Source organism: Dipodomys merriami, unplaced genomic scaffold (genome assembly GCF_024711535.1).
Source record: "Dipodomys merriami isolate MVZ:Mamm:240054 unplaced genomic scaffold, mDipMer1.0.p SCAF_1074, whole genome shotgun sequence".
In the NCBI taxonomy this organism is placed as follows: domain Eukaryota; kingdom Metazoa; phylum Chordata; class Mammalia; order Rodentia; family Heteromyidae; genus Dipodomys; species Dipodomys merriami.
In genome coordinates this window covers 231745-252759 of record NW_027202354.1, presented here as the reverse complement: position 1 = coordinate 252759, position 21015 = coordinate 231745, and the positions used below count along the sequence as shown (strand labels likewise).

At 37.2% G+C, this 21015-nt stretch overlaps 1 long non-coding RNA gene across 1 annotated transcript; it reads right to left on the bottom strand.

Moving 5' to 3' along the window:
- Nucleotides 1-1754: 1754 nt before the first annotated feature.
- On the bottom strand, nt 1755-20846 carry LOC138815032 (uncharacterized). The gene is made up of 4 exons (XR_011368153.1): nt 20812-20846; nt 20639-20711; nt 16191-16361; nt 1755-2006 (listed from the first exon to the last, which is right to left on the bottom strand). It is a non-coding gene; the product is annotated as an uncharacterized lncRNA (long non-coding RNA).
- Between the last annotated feature and the right edge of the window lie 169 nt (nt 20847-21015).

Below are 21015 nucleotides of genomic sequence, written 5' to 3'. Positions count from 1 at the left end.
TTGCCTAACACACAAGACTCTGCAGTAGCACAGTATATGTGTGTGTCTGTGTGTGTGTGTTTGTGTGTGTGTTTGTGTGTGTGTGTTTGTTTGTGTGTATTTCATAACTTGTTGAAACTTGTTCAAACTAGGTACAAGCTTTAGACCACTTTGGATTACATTTTCATTTCCTTACATTTACATTATTCATAAATGTATAAAGATACTAAAAATAAAACATTTTAAATTATAAAAAGAAAAATAGTAGACAATTTTCCATTGTGCTATATGCTCTAAAAATACAAGATTATTTGAGAAATGTGTAACAGAGATTCCTTCACTTTCAAGGATCCAAAGATTCACAGAAAGAAGTAATATTCAGTAAATGTTAATCTGTAAACTAGGAATTAAAAAGGAGGTAACTAAATGATGATAGGAAGGAAGATTAAGAGAAGAAACAGGAACTAAGTGATATAGGGTTGATTGTATTGGTTTATAGAAAATGCAAAGCGAGAACTTGACAAGAAGAGAGGAAAGCGTTTCCATCAAGATATATCTTTGTTAGCTGGAGATTTGACAGGTTAGGATAAACTTATTGGATCAGTATCTCTTCATCCTAATTGGCTGAAAAAAATCACAGTAATAAGAAGACCAATTATATATTTACCTATCTAAACCAGGTCAGCACAGAATACACACAGGAACTCAGAGTAGCCTATATCATAAGACAGTGAAAAAGCTATTTACTAGAGTTTGGGGAGGTACCTGTATCTCTTTTATGTTATTCTAGTAATGGCTTAATATTTTAGCTTTGTATAAAAGATTTAAAACTGCTTTTGAATTACCATCTATTTCACAAGGATTCCAGAGTTTAAACCTTTCATCTCTGGCTGCACAGAATAAATCAGTAGTACCTGAAATTTACTAACTACTTAAAAAGTAGGTATGTGGAATAAAAAGATACAGAATATAATGCAACACAGGCAGGTTTTCACAGCTCAGGGTGACATTTAGCCAGTGATGCAAATGAAATAGCTAGGTGACATGGAAAAACCTAAACTAATCTAGCCAGGTGCTTATTCTTAAACAAAAGAGAAGGAAGTTTAACAGGTGAATGAACACAGAAGGACTGTTATTTCAGAGGTCACATGACTTGCTGTCAAAGCACCAGCTTTGACTGTACATTCTAACATGCTTAATGCATGATACACGCCACTATGTGCACAAGTACACACACATACCCGCACACACATTGAACAACCAGTTGTTTTCATTCTAGTAATTTTTATCTTTAGATGTTCTCTCACACTTATTCAGAGTCTTCTGAACTGTAAGAGACCTGAAAGCTATTATATTATATAACAGAAGGAAGAAGAAAACTAAATTCCCATATCTTGATTCTTTCACTATATACTCAGAAGGGGATTGCGATATATATATATATATATATATATATATATATATATATATATATATACATATATATATAATGTATACACACGTATATATACATATATACATACATGTGTGTAAATACACACATACATGTATACGTGCACATGCATGTGTATGTATATACACGTGTATACATACATACATACATATATACATAAATATATACATACATCTATATCCTCTTTTCCTGAATTTTTTATTCAAAACAAAATTTTTAGACTTCAAAGATTGCAGAGGAGCAGCTGGGAGCTAACTGAGATCTCATGAAGAAACCAGTTTTAGTGTTCCAGTGAAAAATCCAAGGCTGAAGAGTCACCCAAGTGAACCATCATAGTACAGAGAGTTTGGTCAGAGAGGAAAAATTCAGGCAGCCTGTTTCAGGAGACAGATTTGAGCATACACCAGTGACCGAGGTGGCAGTGGCTGTGGCTGCCAACATAGCAGTAGACCAAGCCTGAGAAAAAGGTGCCAGAAACGGAGTGCAAGCATCTTCTACTCACCACCAGTGTGAACTGACAAGGAGCAAAAATCTTCATCCTGCTGACCACAGATGGACGCAGATCACAGATGGCCTGAAAAACCAAGGGAAGGTGTGAGTACCCAAAAAGACATTCCCACTCCTTCTCACAGAACAGCATTTGGAAGGTAGCTCTTCCCCTATCACTCCAGAAGTATGTCATCTTTCATACTGGCAAAGACCGGGCCAGGGCAGCCAGTAGATACCTCAGGCCTTAGAATTAGACACTGCTGAGCCATTCTTCAACAGGCCAAAGCAACCCAACCAGTGGGACTCAGCTCCATCCTGAGGAAAGTTGACCTTTCCAGACGGGGGAAGGATCACCCAAGGCAGGGCAACTTTCTTCACAGAGTAAACAGCCAGAAGAGTCCCCACCCCTCTGCAGCATGGCAGCAGCAACTCTCCATGCTGCGGGAGGTTAAAATAAATAAATTCAAAACTGAAGAGTAAGAGAAAATCCCAGGACCAGATGGATTCACAGCTGAATTCTACAAGGCCTTTGAAGCAGATCTCAATTGATACTTCCCCAACTCTTCAATGAAAATGAAAGTGCACTACCAATCTCATTCTAGGAAGCCTCCAAAACTGTCATCCTCAAAACAGACAGGGAATCATCAAAGAAACAGAACTCTAGACCCATTTCTCAGATGACCATCAGTGCAAAACTACAAAATCCTCGCCAATCAACTTCAACAGTTCATCAAAAAAATCAAACACTATGATCAAACAGGATTCATTCCATGGATGCAAAGCTGGTTTAATATATGCAAATCAATAAATGTAATGCATCACATCAACAGGAGCAAGGACAAGAATCAAATGGTAATCTCAATACATGCAGAAAAAAGATTTGACAAGATCTAACACCACTTTATGATGAAAGCTATGCAGAAACTAGGAATCCATAGAATGAACATTCCTCAATATAAGAAAAGCTGTGTATGACAAACTTACATTACAACTTATATTATAACTAGCATTATACTTAATGGCAAAAAGCTAAAGCCATTTCCTCTAATTTCAGGAACAAGACAGACTGTCCATCTCTCCACTCCTTCTAGTATTAGATTGCCTAGCTACAGCAATAAAACAAGATGCAATCTTTAAGAAGATCCAAATGGGGAAAGATGAAGTAAAACTCTCCCTCTTAGTAGATGACATGATCTTGTATTTAAAGAATCCCCTAGACTCCACCCCCAAGTTATTTGAGCTGATCTGAATCTTTGGCAAAGTACCAAGGTATATAAAATTAACCCTCAAAAGTCAGTGGCTTTTCTGTATGCCAACAATGAGAGTACCTCTATCTCCTCAAATAGTTATGCTTTCTTTCTGTTAAAGCATTCAAACTCCTCTCATTGCTCTTTTGGAAACATGCATTATATATTTTCATAGTCACTCTGCCATAAATACAAGTTACTTCTACTGAATTATAACTCTGTACATACTGGCCATCTCTCCATTCCCATTCCTAACATCTATCTCTTATAAAATAACTGTTCTATTTTCAATTTTTGAGAATTTAAGTCCTAGCATGAGTGAAATTATGCAGTATTTGCTTTTTTGTGCTTGCCTTACCTCACTTAACATGATCTCCAAAGGCCACAGTAACGTCAGCATCAAAGGCCAACACTGTTCCAACCACAATAGAAACCAGTTCTATTCAAAGTTCTAAGTAGGTGAGTGACTACTGTCCCTCCATAGAAAGCAGTCACAGCTTCCCTCTGTTTCTAAACCCTTTGAAAGACAACTGTACATTAGCCAGAAAATAGGGATGAATTAAGCAGTTAATAAATTTTAAAAACCCAACCTAAATACTAAGTATCATATTAACCTCAGATTCATAATTAGAAAATGCATAGTTTGCAATAAAAGTATTTGCTATTAATGAATGTAAATTAAAGCAACCAGTTTAATAAATGTTGAACTATTGAAACTAATATTGAAGCATTTGTTTGCCCTCTTCACAAGTTAATAAAAAAAACAAGTAAATTAGAGCACTGTGACATATCTCAATTTAAGAAAGAAAATCCTTCCTTTTAGAATGACTGATTAATGAAACTTGAATTAAAAATCAACCTCAAAGATATTATGAGTGATGGGGCTGGGAAGATGGCTCCGTGGTAGAGCACTTGCCTTGCATACATGAGGCCCTGGGTTCAATTCCTCAGCACCACATAAGCAAAAAGAAAAAAGCCAGAAATGGCGCTGTGGCTCAAGTAGTAGAGTGCTAGCCTTGAGCTGAAGACCTGAGGGACAGCAGCCAGGCCCAGAGTTCAGGTCCACATCCAGAACCCCCCCCAAAAAAAAAAACTTATGAGTAGAAACTATTTTCTACACTACTCTAGAAGACAAAGCCAATTTCAGTGTAGAACTTTTCTGGCATACAACAAATGCTTACAGTCTCATTGAATTATTTCATTACCATAATATCCTAGGTGTTATATATAGAAGGCACATAGGACGCCTACACAAATGAGAGATGGTGTTAACAGTCCTATAGTTAAGACTTTTCTTCATGTATCCCAGTTAAAACACAACTATCCTCAAAACCTTACCCATGGCTGCACACTGGTGTATATCCATAAACTAAGCAAATAGCTCTCAAGAAATTTCCACAGCAAAGTCAAATCATGCTCAAGAAAACTCTTAAAACTCGTCTTAATGCCGGGCGCTGGTGGCTCACGCCTGTAATCCTAGCTACTTAGGAGGCTGAGATCTGAGGATCACGGTTCAAAGCCAGCCCGGGCAGGAGAGACCATGAGACTCCTATCTCCAATAAACCACCAGAAAACCGGAAGTGGCACTGTAGCTCAAGTGGTAGAGCGCTCGCCTTGAGCTGAAGAGCTGAGGGACAGCTCCCAGGCCCAGAGTTCAAGCCCCACGACCGACAAAAAAAAAAAAAAAGTTGTCTTAATGATATTTTTGTTTCATTTCTCCTCAGTACTATTTCGAAGTTCTTTCCAAAATTTTCCCTTGTCCTTTGATTGTCACGTAATTAACTATTAGTTAATTCACCTAATTCTAGCCTTAAGAGCCTATAATAATAAATTTAGAAGAGATGTTATAGATGTTCAATACATTTTCCTAAAATCAAACTAAACACTATGGAAGCAATAATATCAGGGAAGTCTCCAATCTTTTGCCAACCTAATTACTTCCTAAATTTTCTTGTGTCAGACTATTTTGAAAGAGCTATATAATCTATTCCCTGAGAGCTTCTACCTACCGATTGAACCTTACCATTTGAAGCTATATACCTAAAAGCAGATATAGTGTTCCATAACTTTGTTTTCCTAAAGTTTCAGAAAACATAAAATTTTAGCTTCTTTTCCTATAGCACAATTGGAAATTCCTTCCTATCTTGGTTTCATTCTTCTGAATATTCTGAGACAGCCTTATACTTCTTCATTAATAGCTATTGTTGGGTTGAACCTGATGCCATCCCTTTCACCTATTAGATTCATTTTTGTAAATTGAGTGCACATTTACTCAATGGATAAGCAAAGGATATTTTTGATACTCGGTGCTAAGTAAAATTATTCTGCTCCAGAGTGAGTGAGATAGTTAACAGTTCTAAGTGGAGAATATAACATTTACCTCTACAAAATTTAGTAATTTCAGCCTGTTCAAATTTTGTGAAATTCAAATTCCGTAATCCAGCATTAAAAATAAAAGTAAGTCACTGTTGAAACTTACTGAGTTGGATTTGCATAAATAGGTAAAGCGTCCGTCCGTGTGTGTGTGTGTGTGTGTGTGTGTGTGTTAGAAAACCTGTTTTCTGTGTTTTTTGCCTTTTCTAAAAGTCCATTATATATGTCAAAAATATTATTTTGAAAAATACAATAATAAGTAGCTTTTAACTGCTATGGATCTTAATAATAAGACTCTATTAGCCTTTGAAATTCTAAATTAAAATTTGTCACATTTTGTTAATCTAACAAAAATATACACTTTCTTTTGAATTAAACTATGAATTAGCAGAGTAAGTCAGAGTAACTCATATATAGCAATAAAATTAGTTCTATGATTAACTTCATCATGTAAATAATATTAGTCATTACAATGTCATGTGCAACTTCAGAAGACACATATAATCTTTGCTAGAAGTCGTTGATAAATACTCAACAACCAGCTTGAAGTCTTCATGCTCTGTGCCAAGCAAGTACGGTCTAGTTTAAGTGAGATGGGAAGAGTCAGAATACAATATATCCTGAAGCCACCAGCAGCAATTCAGAGCCAGTAAGTCCCTCAAGAATACTCATTTGGGGGGGGGGGATCCAGTCGGGGGGCCTGAACTCTGGGCCTGAGCACTGTCCCTCAGCTCTAAAGCTCAAGGCTAGTACTCTACCACTTAAGCCACAGTGCTACTTCCAGCTTTTTTCTTTTTGCTTATGTGGTGAGGAGGAAATGAACCCAGGGCCTCAGGCATGCAAGGCAAACCTGCTACCACTAAGCCACTTTCTCAGCCCAAGAATATTCATTTTTTATGTCTCAAAAATAACCTGAATTTCAATGGCTTTGCAGTATCCCACTGTATTTGGTTTCAACTAGAATTTATGCCTGAAAACTCTTAATTTCTAATTTTAAAACATTTTAGTTTTAGGAGTTCCGGGAAGATGGCGGAGGAGAAGCTGGAATCTGAACAAGCTCTCGCATAGAAAGCAGTTTTAGAGTTCTAGTGAACAGTCCTAAGCCAGAGAATCACACCAAGTGTGCCATCACAGGACAGAGAGTTAGACAAGAGAGGGGAAGCCAAGGAAACACATCAGCTGCCGCTGCGGCGGCAGGGTCACGGCGGCGACCATCGCCACGGGGTCATACCTGAGACACAGAGAGTCCGGGACGAAGGACCCAGACGCAGCGGATGAGCGGATTCTACAAAACACCAACAAGAACCGACAAGGAGTGGACATCTTCATCCGGCTGTTTGCAGACCAGAGACGTCCCAGGATCCAAGACTTGGCGTGAGTACAAGCCCGACATCCTCACTCCTTCTCAGTGAGCAGAGGAGGGAAGGCCACCCCTCTCCCCCCAGCACCGGTGATCTCCATCTTGGATACCGACAAAGCTCGGAGGAGCTGCTAGCTCCAGCTCAGGCCTTGGAATTAAACGAGTCATTTAGCAGGTCACAAGAACTGAACGGCGAAGTGACCTGCCAGACTCAGCTCCATCCAGGGAAAAGTCACCCAGCTCAGGCGCCAGCCATTGGAGTGGCTTGCCTCACTGGGTAACCAGAGCAAGAGGCTGCCCCTCCCTCTAGCAGCCACCACAATCAATTGAAAAACAGAAACCCTGAGAATGGCTCCAGGCTGGGTGCTGTGAGCTTTATCACAAAATAGCCCCAGGGAAAAGCTACTGTCTGTTGAAAGGCCTCAACACTACCCAGAACCTAGCCTCATCACCACATCCCCCTCTTTTGTGATTCTCAAAGCAGATCAACCTCCCAGAAAACTAACGTGGGAGGGGGATCTCAAAATCTTAGGTAAAGCAGAGCATTTTTCTGCCTCTTCCAACAAACCGACTTAAGAAACCAATCAAGCCACAGGACCTCAAGCTGACCAGAGACTCCAACAAGAGACTGGTTACAGACAAAAGGGAGATACAGGATTCTTCCCAGCCCTCCCCCCCAAAAAAAAAAAATCAAAAGACTTCTTTTTTTTTTTTTTTTTTCTTCTTCTTTTCTTTTTTTATTTGTTTTTTGTTTTTTGTTACCATATATATATATATATATATATATATATATATATATATATATAAATTTTTTCCCTTCTAAAACTTTTATTAATCTTTAATTTTTGCCTCTTCTGAAAAAATAATTGTTTTCCAGTAATTTTTTTCTCATCTTATAATTTTTATTTTAGGAATATGTGAATGAGCGTTTTCCTTTCTTTTCTTGCCTTCTTTCTGTTTTTCTTTCTTTCTTAATTATCTTTTTGTTTTTTGTCTAGCTCTACTGAACTTCTGATCTTTTCTTCTCCCTTTCCCATCATTAAAGTTTTTCACATCTCCTCTATGTCCGTCCCCTTCTCTCAACATATTCACATTCCTCTCTAAATAGACGGACTTTTAACTTCTATAATAACATTAATTTTTACGTTTCTATTTTTTTTCTGGTTTGTTTCCATTCCCCTTTCCATCTCTTCTTTTTCTCTCTCTCTCTACTTGCATCCTACCCAACCCATTTCCTGCATTGTGATTAGGACATAGTTAACTCTCCCTGTGCCTCCCCACACCAATCTATTCCTATTTTTTACCCACATCTCTCCCTAATCCTAATAATTTCTGGTTTTCCAAAGTCTTTTCTGCGGTTTGAAGTCCTTTAACATATAGTTGTTTGATGTTGAATAGATGTATCTGTTGAACTAGATTGTATCTGTAGACTATTGACTGTACAAACGCAAACATTGGTTGATGGTTGCCTTAAGATAGTGTTCTACCACAAAACTGGTGCAATCTTCATCTCAAATGGGCAGAGTAAGCCGGAAAAACACAAGAAAAATGGCAAATTCGGGTATCTCAATTCCCAATCTTGATAATCAGGGATTAGAACAGATAAAGAATAATCCATAGGAGAGTTCCTAAATAGCTCTACAAACACTACTAGCAAACATGATAAATGAGAAGTTTGACAATGTACAAAGGACTCTGTATGAACATGATAGGGAGAGAGAGGAGGCATCCCAGAAGTTTATACAGGAATATCATAAGCGTGAGGAACCTACTCAAAAACTGATACAACATTTGCGTGAACAACTTGAGAATACTCAAAGAGAAAGGGAGGAATGGCGTGAGCAGGCAGAGAACACTCAAAGAGAACTGCAGGAATCCCACGAAACAGAAGAAAGGGAACTACAGGAATCCCACAAATGGGAGGAAGCTAATCAAAGAGTAATTCAGGAATTGAGAGACCAGGTAGAGAATACACAAAGATCACTAAAGGCATTCATGGAATCCATTAACAAAGGGCTGAAGGAAGTCAGGGAGGCCACAAAGGGAATGCTGAATGGAACCCAACAGAAGGAATGGGAGTCCAAAGAAACCATAACCAATCAACTAAGTGATTTGAGAACAAACACTGAACACCAAATTAAGGAAGTAAAGAAATTCATACAAGACCTAAAACAGAGCTTAAACAAAGAACTTGAAGCCATCAAAGCTGACCAATTAGAAGGAAAAGAGATAAAAAAGAAAGTAGAGAGTCTTGACAGCAGGTTAGACCATGCAGAAGATCGAATCTCAGGGATTGAAGACAGCCTAGATATTATAGAGAAAGAACATACAACCATCCAAGACAAGTCCAAGAAATATGATAGGTTTATCCAACACTTGGAAGACACCATCAGAAGGCCCAATCTAAGGATAATGGGTGTAGAGGAGCACCTAGAAACATAAGTTAATGGTCTAGGAAATTTGTTCAACAGGATCCTAGCAGAGAACTTCCCAAACATACAAAAAGATAGGCCTATTCAGATACAAGAAGCTTTTAGAACCCCAAATAGACCAGACCAGAATAGGACAACCCACCATCACATTATAATCCACACAGGATCAACCCAGACCAAGGAAAAGATCCTTAAAGCTGTCAAGGAGAAAAGGTTAATCACCTATAAAGGGAAAGCAATTAGAATCACCTCAGATTTCTCAGCAGAGACAATCAAAGCAAGAAGAGCCTGGAATGATGTATGCCATGCCCTAAAAACAAACAACTATCAACCAAGAATACTGTACCCAGCTAAACTCTCCTTCATAACTGAAGGCCAAATAAAAACCTTCCATATCAAAGAAAAATTGAAACAATACATCTCCACCAAACAAGCCCTACAAAAGATTCTTTAAGATGTCCTACACATAGAAAACCAACAAGACCACAACAAAGGCCAAGAAACTGCACCCAAACTGAGAATCCAAGAACCTTAGGAAGAACCCAGATTTCGCAGCCCCCAAGAAGGTGGATAACATGGCAGGAACTCCCAAATACCTCTCAGTCCTATCTCTTAACGTTAACGGACTGAACTCTCCAATTAAGCGACACAGACTGTCTGGTTGGTTTAAAAAACAAGACCCTTCTATCTGCTGCCTGCAGGAGTCACATCTTGCCCATAAAAACAAACACATTTTCAATGTTAAAGGCTGGAACAAAATCTACCAAGCAAACGGCCCTCATAAACAGGCGGGAGTTGCAATCCCAATATCAGATAAAATAGACTTCCAATTAAAATTCGTGAGAAGAGATAAAAAAGGTCGCTACATACTAATTAAAGGATCTCTCCTTCAGGAGGATATTACAATTCTAAATATCTATTCGCCAAACAATGGAGCACCCAAATTTATCAAAGAAACACTACTTTCCCTCAAATCCCATATAGATCCAAAAACATTAATTGTTGGGGATTTTAACACACCACTCTCCCCACTAGATAGATCAACTCGGCAAGAACTCAACAGAGAAACCGCAGATCTAAACAGCTGCATAGATCAACTAGACTTAACAGACATTTACCGAACATTTCACCCAGCAGCATCAGAATACACGTTCTTCTCAGCAGCACATGGAATATTTTTTAAAATAGACCACATTTTAGGCCACAAAGCAAACTTGTCTAAATTCAGAAACATTGAAGTTATACCTTGCATTCTCTCTGACCACACGGGAATAAAATTAGAACTCAACACCAAAAGCCACCACGAAAGTCCGGTATCACATGGAGGCTGAACAACACACTGCTGAATCATCAGTGGGTCATGGAAGAGATTAGAAAAGAAATTCAAATGTTCATGCTATTCAACAAAAATGAACACACAAATTACCAGCTCCTCTGGGACACAGCAAAGGCAGTACTCAGAGGCAAGTTTATAGCTCTGAGCTATTACATCAACAAATTGGAGAGATCTGAAACTAACAATTTAATGACACATCTAAACCTCCTTGAAAAAGAGCAGCAAGATAAACCCCAATCCAGTAGACGGAAAGAAATAATCAAAATTAAATCAGAATTAAATGAATTAGAATCCAAAAAACTATAGAAAAAATCAACAAAACAAAGAGTTGGTTCTTCGAAAAACTTAACAAAATTGACAGACCCTTAGCAAACCTTATCAGAAAAAGGAGAGAACATACCCAAATTAATAAACTCAGAGATGAGAATGGAAACATCACCACGGAAACAACCAAGATTCAGAACATTATAAGGGAATATTTCTCAAAACTTTATGCTAATAAGTTTGAGAACTTGACAGAAATGGACCTCTTCCTAGCAAATATTGACATGCCAAAACTAAACCAAGATGAGTTAAACCAGCTTAACAGGCCCATATCAAGCATTGAAATAGAAAGAGCAATAAGAGACCTCCCAGCTAAGAAAAGTCCAGGACCAGATGGTTTTACAGCGGAATTTTACAAGGCTTTCAAAGCAGAGCTCACACCAATACTCCCCCAACACTTCAATGAAATTGAAAGAGAAAGCTCACTACCGAACACATTCTATGAAGCCATCATAACCCTCATCCCAAAACCAGGCAGGGACTCATCAAAGAAAGAGTACTATAGACCCATTTCTTTGATGAACATTGATGCAAAACTTCTCAACAAAATTTTCGCCAATCGACTTCAATAATTCATCCAAAAAATCATACACCATGATCAAACAGGATTCTTTTCAGGGATGCAAAGCTGGTTCAATATACGCAAAACAATTAATATTATTCATCACATCAACAGCAGCAAGAATAAGAACCACATGGTTATCTCAATAGATGCAGAAAAAGCATTTGACAAGATCCAACACCCCTTTATGATGAAGGTTTTGGAAAAATTAGGAATCCATGGAACATTCCTCAATACAATAAAGGCTGTATATGACTAACCTACAGCCAGCATTATACTCAATGTTGAAAAACTAAAGCTATTTCCTCTTAACTCAGGAACAATACAAGGATGCCCACTCTCTCCACTTCTCTTCAATCTAGTATTAGAATGCCTAGTTACAGCAATAAGACAAGATGCAGACATAAAGGGGATCCAAATAGGGAAAGAAGAAATAAAACTCTCCCTCTTTGCAGATGACATGATCTTGTATTTAAAGAATCCAATAGACTCCACTCCCAAATTACTCAAGCTGATTCAAAACTTTGGCAAAGTAGCAGGTTATAAAATTTACCCCCAAAAATCAATGGCTTTTCTGTATGCCAACAATGAGAAAAGTGTGGCTGAAATTAGGAAAGCAACTCCATTTTAAATAGCCCCACAAAAAATAAAATACCTAGGAATTAACTTAACCAAAGAAGTGAAGGATCTCTATGATGAAAATTTTAAAATCTTGAAAAAGGAAATCAACACAGAACTTAAAAAATGGCAAAACCTCCCATGCTCCTGGATTGGCAAGATTAACATCGTGAAAATGGCAATCCTTCCCAAGGCTATCTACAAATTCAACGCGATACCTATCAAAATTCCACCCTCATTCTTCAAGGAAATAGAAGAGGCAATCCAAAAATTCAAATGGAACAATAAAAGACCCCGAATAGCAAAAGCTCCTCAACGGAAAGAACAGTGCTGGAGGAATATCAATACCAAATTTCAAACTCTACTATAAAGCCATAGTAATCAAAACAGCTTGGAATTGGCATAAGAACAGATCTCAGGACCAATGGAATAGAATTGAAAACCCATAAATGAACCTACAGACCTATAGCCATCTAATCTTTGATAAGGCAGCTAAAACAATAGAATGGAAGAAAGACAGCCTCTTCAGTAAATGGTGCTGGCAAAATTGGTTAACTACATGTAGAAAACTAAAGCTAGATCCTTATATATCACCCTGTACCAGAATCAACTCCAAATGGATCAAAGACCTTGAACTCAAAGCAGACACTCTGAAAACATTACAGGATGGAATAGGAGAAACCCTAGGTCTCCTTGGCTCAGGCCGAAATTTTCTGAATAGAGACCCGGAAGCACAACAAATCGAAGAAAGGTTGGACAAATGGCATTGCATGAGGTTTCAGAGCTTCTGCAGGGCAAATGACATAGCTAGCAAGATCAATAGAAAGCCCATCGATTGGGAGAATATCTTTACTAGCCATACAACGGAAAAGGGTCTCATATCTCAAATATACTTGGAACTCAAAAAATTAAACCACCCAACAACAAATCCTCAAAGAAACAACTGCCCAATAAATAAGTGGGTGAAAGACTTAAAGAGAAGCTTCTCTGAAGAAGAAAGAAGGATGGCCAATAGACACATGAAGAAATGTTCAACATCCCTAGCCATAAAAGAAATGCAAATCAAAACAACATTGAGATATCATCTCACTCCAGTTAGAACAGCAAAAATCAAGAACTCTAACAACAACAGATGCTGGAGGGGATGTGGACAGAAAGGAACCTTACTTCATTGTTGGTGGGAATGTAAACTTGTTCAACCACTTTGGAAAACAGTATGGAGGTTCCTCAAAAGACTTCACATAGATCTCCCCTATGATCCAGCAATCCCACTTTTGGGCATTTACCCAAATGTTTACAAACAAGACCACACTAAAGCAACCAGCACAACTATGTTTATTGCAGCATTATTTACCCTAGCTAAGATATGGAACCAAACCAGATGCCCCTCAGTAGATGAATGGATCAAGAAAATGTGGTATATATACACAATGGAATTCTATGCCTCCATCAGAAAGAATGACATTTCCCCATTTGTTAGGAAATGGAAAGGTTTGGAAAAAATTATATTAAGTGAAGTAAGCCAGGCCCAAAGAAGCATAGGTCCCATGGTTTCCCTTATTTGCAATATCTAGTAAAGGTATGAGTCAAGCAGAAAAGGTCAGATAATGTGATGTTAGGAAAATGAACCCTTAAATATGTATTTTAATGTTTTCGTTTCTTTCATGCATGTGTTTCTAACGCATTTATAAGATTATTTCTTTGTTGCTTTTTATGTCCCTCCCCCACAGTGTAACCCCCGCTTTCACTATATTTGATGTCAGTATAACATGTGGAGGAGATGGGGACAAACAAGTGGTTTAAGGATTCATGTGGACCTGTTGCAACAATGAGAAGTACAAAATGTCATATCAAAACCAGCTTTACAAAGTCGGTGGGGGGGGAGTGGCGTATAGTTAGGTGGGGGGAGGAGGGAGGCTGGGTAGGGAGGTGAAGGGTAAACAAAGGAGGAGGCTGCAATGCTTGGTAAGAAATGTATGCATTATCCTGCCCATGTAATTGTAGCCCCTCTGTACAGTATGTTCTCAAATAAAATAAAATTAAATTAAAAAAAAAACAAAAAACAAAAAACAAAAAACAAAAAAACATTTTAGTTTTATGTACTCAAACATTTACTTAGTGCTCTAAATGAGGAGCATCTCGTCCTCTGACCTACCCCATGAAAAACATTGTGTGATCAAATAAGCAGAAAATCTATTGCGTTTGGTTATCTATAATCCTCATTATGTATAATCCTCATTAACTTTCTGTTTAAGTTGGGTACAACATTCCCTAACTCACCTAACCATATAATCTTTCCACATACTAGCCTGAACATTCATTAACATTTCACTGACCTACAGAACACGTGGGGAAATTTTTTCTTCTTTACTTTAGTTATACATTTATCCCAGTACTATTACATAGAGCTTTGTATTCATATGTTAAATTTGTCCAGATTTGTGAAGAAATCTCTCCAACTCCTTTAAGATCCTCTAAACGCTAGATGCACATACTTTTTCTAAATGAAGCTGGCAATATAGGTGGGAAAAAGAAAGTTTAGTGATAATCCTTATCATCTGAGACACTGAAGATCATTAATTACTTGGATCTTTCTAACATATTCGGAGAGTCTCAGAAAAGACAACACAACAAAGAGGAGTCACCAGTACATTCTGGAGGTCCCTTAAAAACACTAAAACCCTCATTTCTGTTTGGCTAAGAAAAATTCCCTTTCTCATTACCTAAAATGCTTGACCAATCTTACCTCTCTGAAATGAGGGCTTTTCCTTTTTATTAAAAAAAGAGTCTCTGTTACAGATTATTTTGTTTTATTATTTGTAGTTTTTTCCTAGGTGATCTGAAAAATAAAAGGAATTTCTAAAACCATAGATAGCTAATGCTATTTTTTCAGAAGTACACAGCCAGGAAGAATGAGTTTATATATAAAGAAAATGTTTATACAGGAAATGTGACTTCAAATTCCAGACTTGTTTAGAGCTTGTACAAAGTTTTTGATAGACTGATAGACTCAAACACTGAGTTAGACCAAAAGATGGTAAAATTCTTTCTTTAATTTTTTGAAGGACAGCTGTGCTCTTCAGCTCAAGACTAGCACTCTAGCACTTGAGCCATAGTGCCACTGGCTTATTTCTTTTTGCTTATGTAGTACTGAGGACTCGAACCCAGGGCCTCAGGCATGCAAGGCAAGCACTCTACCACTGAGCCACCTTCCCAGCCCCAAGATGGTGAAATTCTTTAAATGTCTCTATGTGTGAAAGAAGGATCCACTTGAGAACAATAATCATAGTTTAGCTGAAGAGGGAGGGAAGGAGCAAACTTCCAGAGTTCTTTTGGACTTTACCCTGAAGCAAACCAAATAAAACTAAATGTTTAATGAAATCTGTCTAAATCCAACCAACACATGCAGAAAAATGCCAAGAGGTCACTCACCCAGGGATACTAATGGTGGGACAAGTAAAGCAAAGGATGGACCTAATTCTGGGGTGATTTGAATCATAGCCACAATTAAAGCTTCAGTACCATGTCAAATACATTTCAACTTTAAAATCCTTTGCTTGCATAAAGGTTTTCAAGTCGACTAATGACTAATGACTACGTGAAACAAAAGCAATGTATGAGAATTGCAATTATCACCACAACAAAGGAAAGGAAGCATAGTTGATATTAATGGCCCACTGTATAAAACTCACATTAATTTCTCTCCATGAGTAAATGAAATAACTACTTAAATGTGACTCCTGCCCAACATTCAAACTCAATGCAATCGATCATTCACACTATAACCAGAGGAACCTTACAAACCTGATCATAGTCATTTCACTAAATAATGTCACTAGCATCCTGCTTCCCCAGAACTAAACTACAAATCACTGGTTTAACCTGAAAGTCCTTCCCAGTTTCCCTTTGTCACACCCCTCTTCAGCTACATCATTTGCCCTAACTTCTCCATCCTCACCGCATTTCCACAATTCATCCAGAGCACCACACATAATACACTTCTTAATTTTTTCATACCTGAACCATTTCATCAGCTTTCTCTCTTTTTGGATTGCCTTCCCTTCAATGCATCCCTTAGGAAATGATCTGTTGATCAAAATTATGTTCAAAGATCATTATCTCTTTGAAGATCTTCTTTGCTCCCCTAGGTCAAATTAATGTTGCTCTTCCTGTGCCCACAGGAACCTCCTACAGTAGATAATAAATTGTAACACATTAACATTATTAAGAAGTGATTTTCTAGACATAGTTTTACTCAATTTAACCCTAACAATAACCTCATGAGGCTGGTACTATGATTATTATCACCAATTTTCAAGTAAGACAGTCTGAGACATACATACACTGAGTGTCCTATATGAGGTCATTCAAGTATTCACTGACAAACACAAATTTGGAATACAGTTGGTCTGTCCCCATATTAACTCTTAAAGATTATCCCAAAGTTCCATTGCTTGAGGGTCCCCTGGGATCAAGCTAAAAAGAGAATCCAGGGCTTTGTTTGGCTAGAGGTTCCATGAGGCAGGAGTCAACTTCCATAGGAACCCTTGAAATCAGGGGAAAAAAAGCAGATCCATGATCTAAAATGGGCGATTAAGTCAAGCAAACCAAAGAGGTAAGATTTCACAAGCCCTCAAATAAAAAGCAAATACTAATGTCAGAAACTGGGCTATGAAATAAATAAAAAGTGAGAATAAGTCTGGTTCCATAAGCAGGGTAATTTCTAACTCCTTATGTCCTGAAAAATGAGCTAAGAGATGTTCTCCCTTAGAGGAAGTAGAAATAAATCTATCCATGTACTTACAAGTGTCAGAAAAGTATAAACTCCCCCTTCAAAGCTTCTTCACTTCCCTGTTCAGGATAGGGGAGTTCAAATTTTGAACAGCTCCTCACTGGCCTGGGCAAGATTCTCTCCCATGTGAACAGCACATTCCCCATATTGCAAAACAAGGACCACAGTCATTTATTTATAAATCATACACTGCTCAATTGTAATTTTTGTGTGAGTGATGCTGGGATTAACCTCTTGTAATTGTTAAACAAGCACTCAATACTTAGCCAGTCCCTGCCTAGCCCTCATTTGTAATTTTTATCAGCTTGCTATTTGTCTTAATTGGCACTGCATTTCAGGTCAAAATTCACCAAATTTCTTTAGCAATAGCCTTGTTCCCTCTGGTACCCTGTTCTGCAAATTACATTTTTCTTCACAGATTTAGTGAGAAAGGAGCACATTTTTTAGGACCCTACTCAAATGCATTTTTCTTCATGAAGTGTTACATTTTCAACTTTATTGAAAGTAAACTGATTCTCTCAAATTCCTATACACATTCTTTGTACCAATTAAAGTTATTCTCTGTATTTTTATGTCAATAGCCTTGACTGATGATTCTATTACCACTGCAACTACCACTAATACTAGTAGCTATCTCTTTTTTTTTCCTGTGCTAGAACTGAGCTTCAACTCATGGCTTGGAATTCTGAAGGTCTCAGTTGACCATACCTTCACTTCCAACATTTTTCTGATTAGTTGAAGGTAAGAATCTCACTGTTTTTTCTATTCCAAACCCCGCAATTCTTAGACTGAACCACTTGAGTAGCTAAGCTTATACATGTGAGCCACTAGCACCTGGGTTCACTTCTTAACAATATGCTATGGGGGTTGGGATGGTGGCTCAATGGTATAGCGCTCGCCTTGCATGAGGCCCTGGGTTCGATTCCTCAGCACCACATAAGCAAAAAGAAAAAAAAAGCCAGAAGAGGTGCTTTGGCACAAGTGGTAGAGTGCTAGCCTTGAGCTGAAGAACTGAGGGATAGCACCCAGGCGCAGAGGTCAGGCCTCATGATCAGATCCCCTCTCCCCCCCAAAAAAAAAGAATATACTATGGGCCTTTACATATAGTCAATTATTCAACAACCTGAAATGCAGCTGTTTCATGTCAGGAACTTAGAATCACTTTAAAAACTATGAAATAATCTTTTGTAAAAAGACATATTCTTATCTTTATTTTATAAACATGAAAGCTAAGGTACTAAATCATTGACAATCTTGTCAAGTTCACACACCAGTTAGCCATAGAGACGTGAAATGACTCCAGGCCTTATTTCTACATCCAGTTGTACTTACTATCTTTGTGCTGACTCAGTTTTTCTGTTTCCATGTAATAAGGCTGATATCATGTGAACATGGACTGAATGCAGAACAAATTATAAGCAATAGAAAATGTGTCTATCTTCTGAGCTGAGGCATTTTAGAATACAACCATGGAAGCCACAAAAGAGAGAGCCTGGATCTAAAAATCACATTACCCAATGCAGAGGTGTTACGCATCAAACATTCAGAAAGCAAAAGACAAACCAGTGATGATCCCTTAGTTCTCTAATTTGTTTTTCTTGTTACCAATGCTGCTATAATAAAGACTCTCCAACCTAGTTTCTCAACATTAATTCTCCTCCAATTTCTGAGTCAACATTTCAGAGTATTTTTCAGCTAACACAGTCAGAAGAAAGAAGAGAAGGAAATGAAAAAGTAAAGGCTACTAGCTTCTTCACATGGAAATAAAACAACAATGAGTCAATCAGATACAATATGTGAGGAACTCACGGAGAACCTCACAAATCCTAATAGTACCTCAGGTGTAATCTCAGATTCCACAAGATCATCTCAGAATAAGAGAAGAGGACTGAATGTAAACAAGTTATGCAGTTATCCTACTCCAACAAAAATTTTTCTTGTCTTTCTATCTACACTACATTTACATATTAGTTTCATTTCCTGTATATAAGGAAATCTTGTCTGACATTAGATTTCAGTAGTCAGAATAGCTTTTAGAAACAGCACAAATTCAATCACTTATTTCAGGTAATTTTCACTTATCATGAAAGAGGATCATGAACTTCTTCATTTCAGTTTCTATAATGGTAGGCACTATCCTCTCTACTGCCTTTCCTATTCATTGACCATAATAGGTACACTCTTTCAAATACTATTAAATTTAGAAATATTAAATGTGTTTGCCTCCCTCCAAGCAAATTCATCATAGTAATTTACACTACTCACAAAAACCCAAACATATACAAATTAGTTAATGGCAGTATTTCTCACAATGGTGAAAACTAGAAACCTCAGTGTTCCACACTAGTTATATTATAGTATTTTCTATAAAAGATTATTTCATAGAGATTTTAAAGTGATTCTCATTTACTTACATGAGACAATCACATTTCAGGCTTGTGAGTAAAATTGTAAATTACAAAAATCTGTATTTTGATTCCATTTATATGTGTGTTTGTATCTATGTCTGAGGACTATTTTGTGTATGGAAATAAAGAAGGCATAAAAATCTGCTTCAGAATTTTAACAATTCTTTCTTGGTAGGTTTTGAGATGCACTTCACTTTTATACTCTTCTGTGTTGCTTCTGTTTTAAATGTTCATATATCTATATATAAATAAAGGATTAGAGATATAGCTTAATGTCAATGCTTATCTAGCATGCTTAAGATACCAGTTTCAATATCCACTAGCACAAAAATCACAAATGTAATACAGATTCATATTGGAAAAATGTTTAAGCTGTATCTTAGCTGCCACTTTCCAGCACACCAAAATTTCATTCAATGGAAACACAAAGTGACATAAACTAAGGTTAGCAATCTAGTTTATAGACATAACTTCTACCTACTTTCTATAATCAGAATGTTGCCTGTTATTACTCAATCTACAATGAAAATAATGAGGTTTCAAAAGTACACTCATAGTTAATTCTTTTACTTCAGATTTCAACATTAAACCATAAAGACAGATTCTACATATAGACCATAATTCCAATGAAACCTTGGGTGAAAGTCTTGTTGCAGAATGAGTTCCTAAGTCATAATGTTTTTCTCTTTCTTACAACGTTTCCAATTTATGAAGTCATAGATGTAACAGTACCGGAAAATTTACTGGCTGTCAAATAAAGAAAAAATAAGAGAGGCTCTAAACTATATTTGTTAACACACTCAGTAGTATATCAGACAAGATATTGTGAAATAAGTTCTATACTTCAAGCCTCTTTTACCTGTTAAAGGATTTTTTCAAATAAGAAAGTAATAGACAAAATACACCATGAAGTTTTCTAGTTTAAAATCTAACCACCAGAATTTACCAACTAAGATGGCAAAATAAGAGAGTAAACAGGAAAATATTCTAAAATTCTATTGGAACAATAACCCGTGATATCACGGGTTATTCCAAGCAGAGTGTAAATGAAGTTTGATTTTAGGGCTAGCCCATCCATTAAACAGATGCTACATTAAACATAAAATTGCTTAATACAAAGTATTTGTGTCACTGGCTATTCTGGTTAAACACACACTATATTCATCATGGTTAAAATAATAAAGATTAATTTGTACTTTAAGTCATAGTTCAGTTGGTTACATAGCTATTCAGGAAAGCTCTCATTCATCTAAATGTTGACTTACAGAGACAAGATTCTTCCATATTGCAGTTTAACATTTGGAATATGTAGTTTCCAACTTTGCCACAGAACAGATGCTGGGGAATAAAAGAAGAGGATTTTATGGATTGAGCTGGAAATAGCATATACCATTTACACCTATGTGCCTTTGTCTAGAAATTAACCATATTATTTTACCTTGCTCCAAGAAAGGACTGAAAATATAGTTCGGTACCTAGGAAGACAAAATGGATTTGTGAACATGATGAATGCTGCTGTAGTTTGATGTTAACTGTTATTTTTATCTTTGTAGAACATATTCGATACTATGGTAATTTCTTTCCTTTTCTGTATGCCTGAAACTCATGTGGCAAAGGAAGACTCACTGCTCTAAAGTATAGA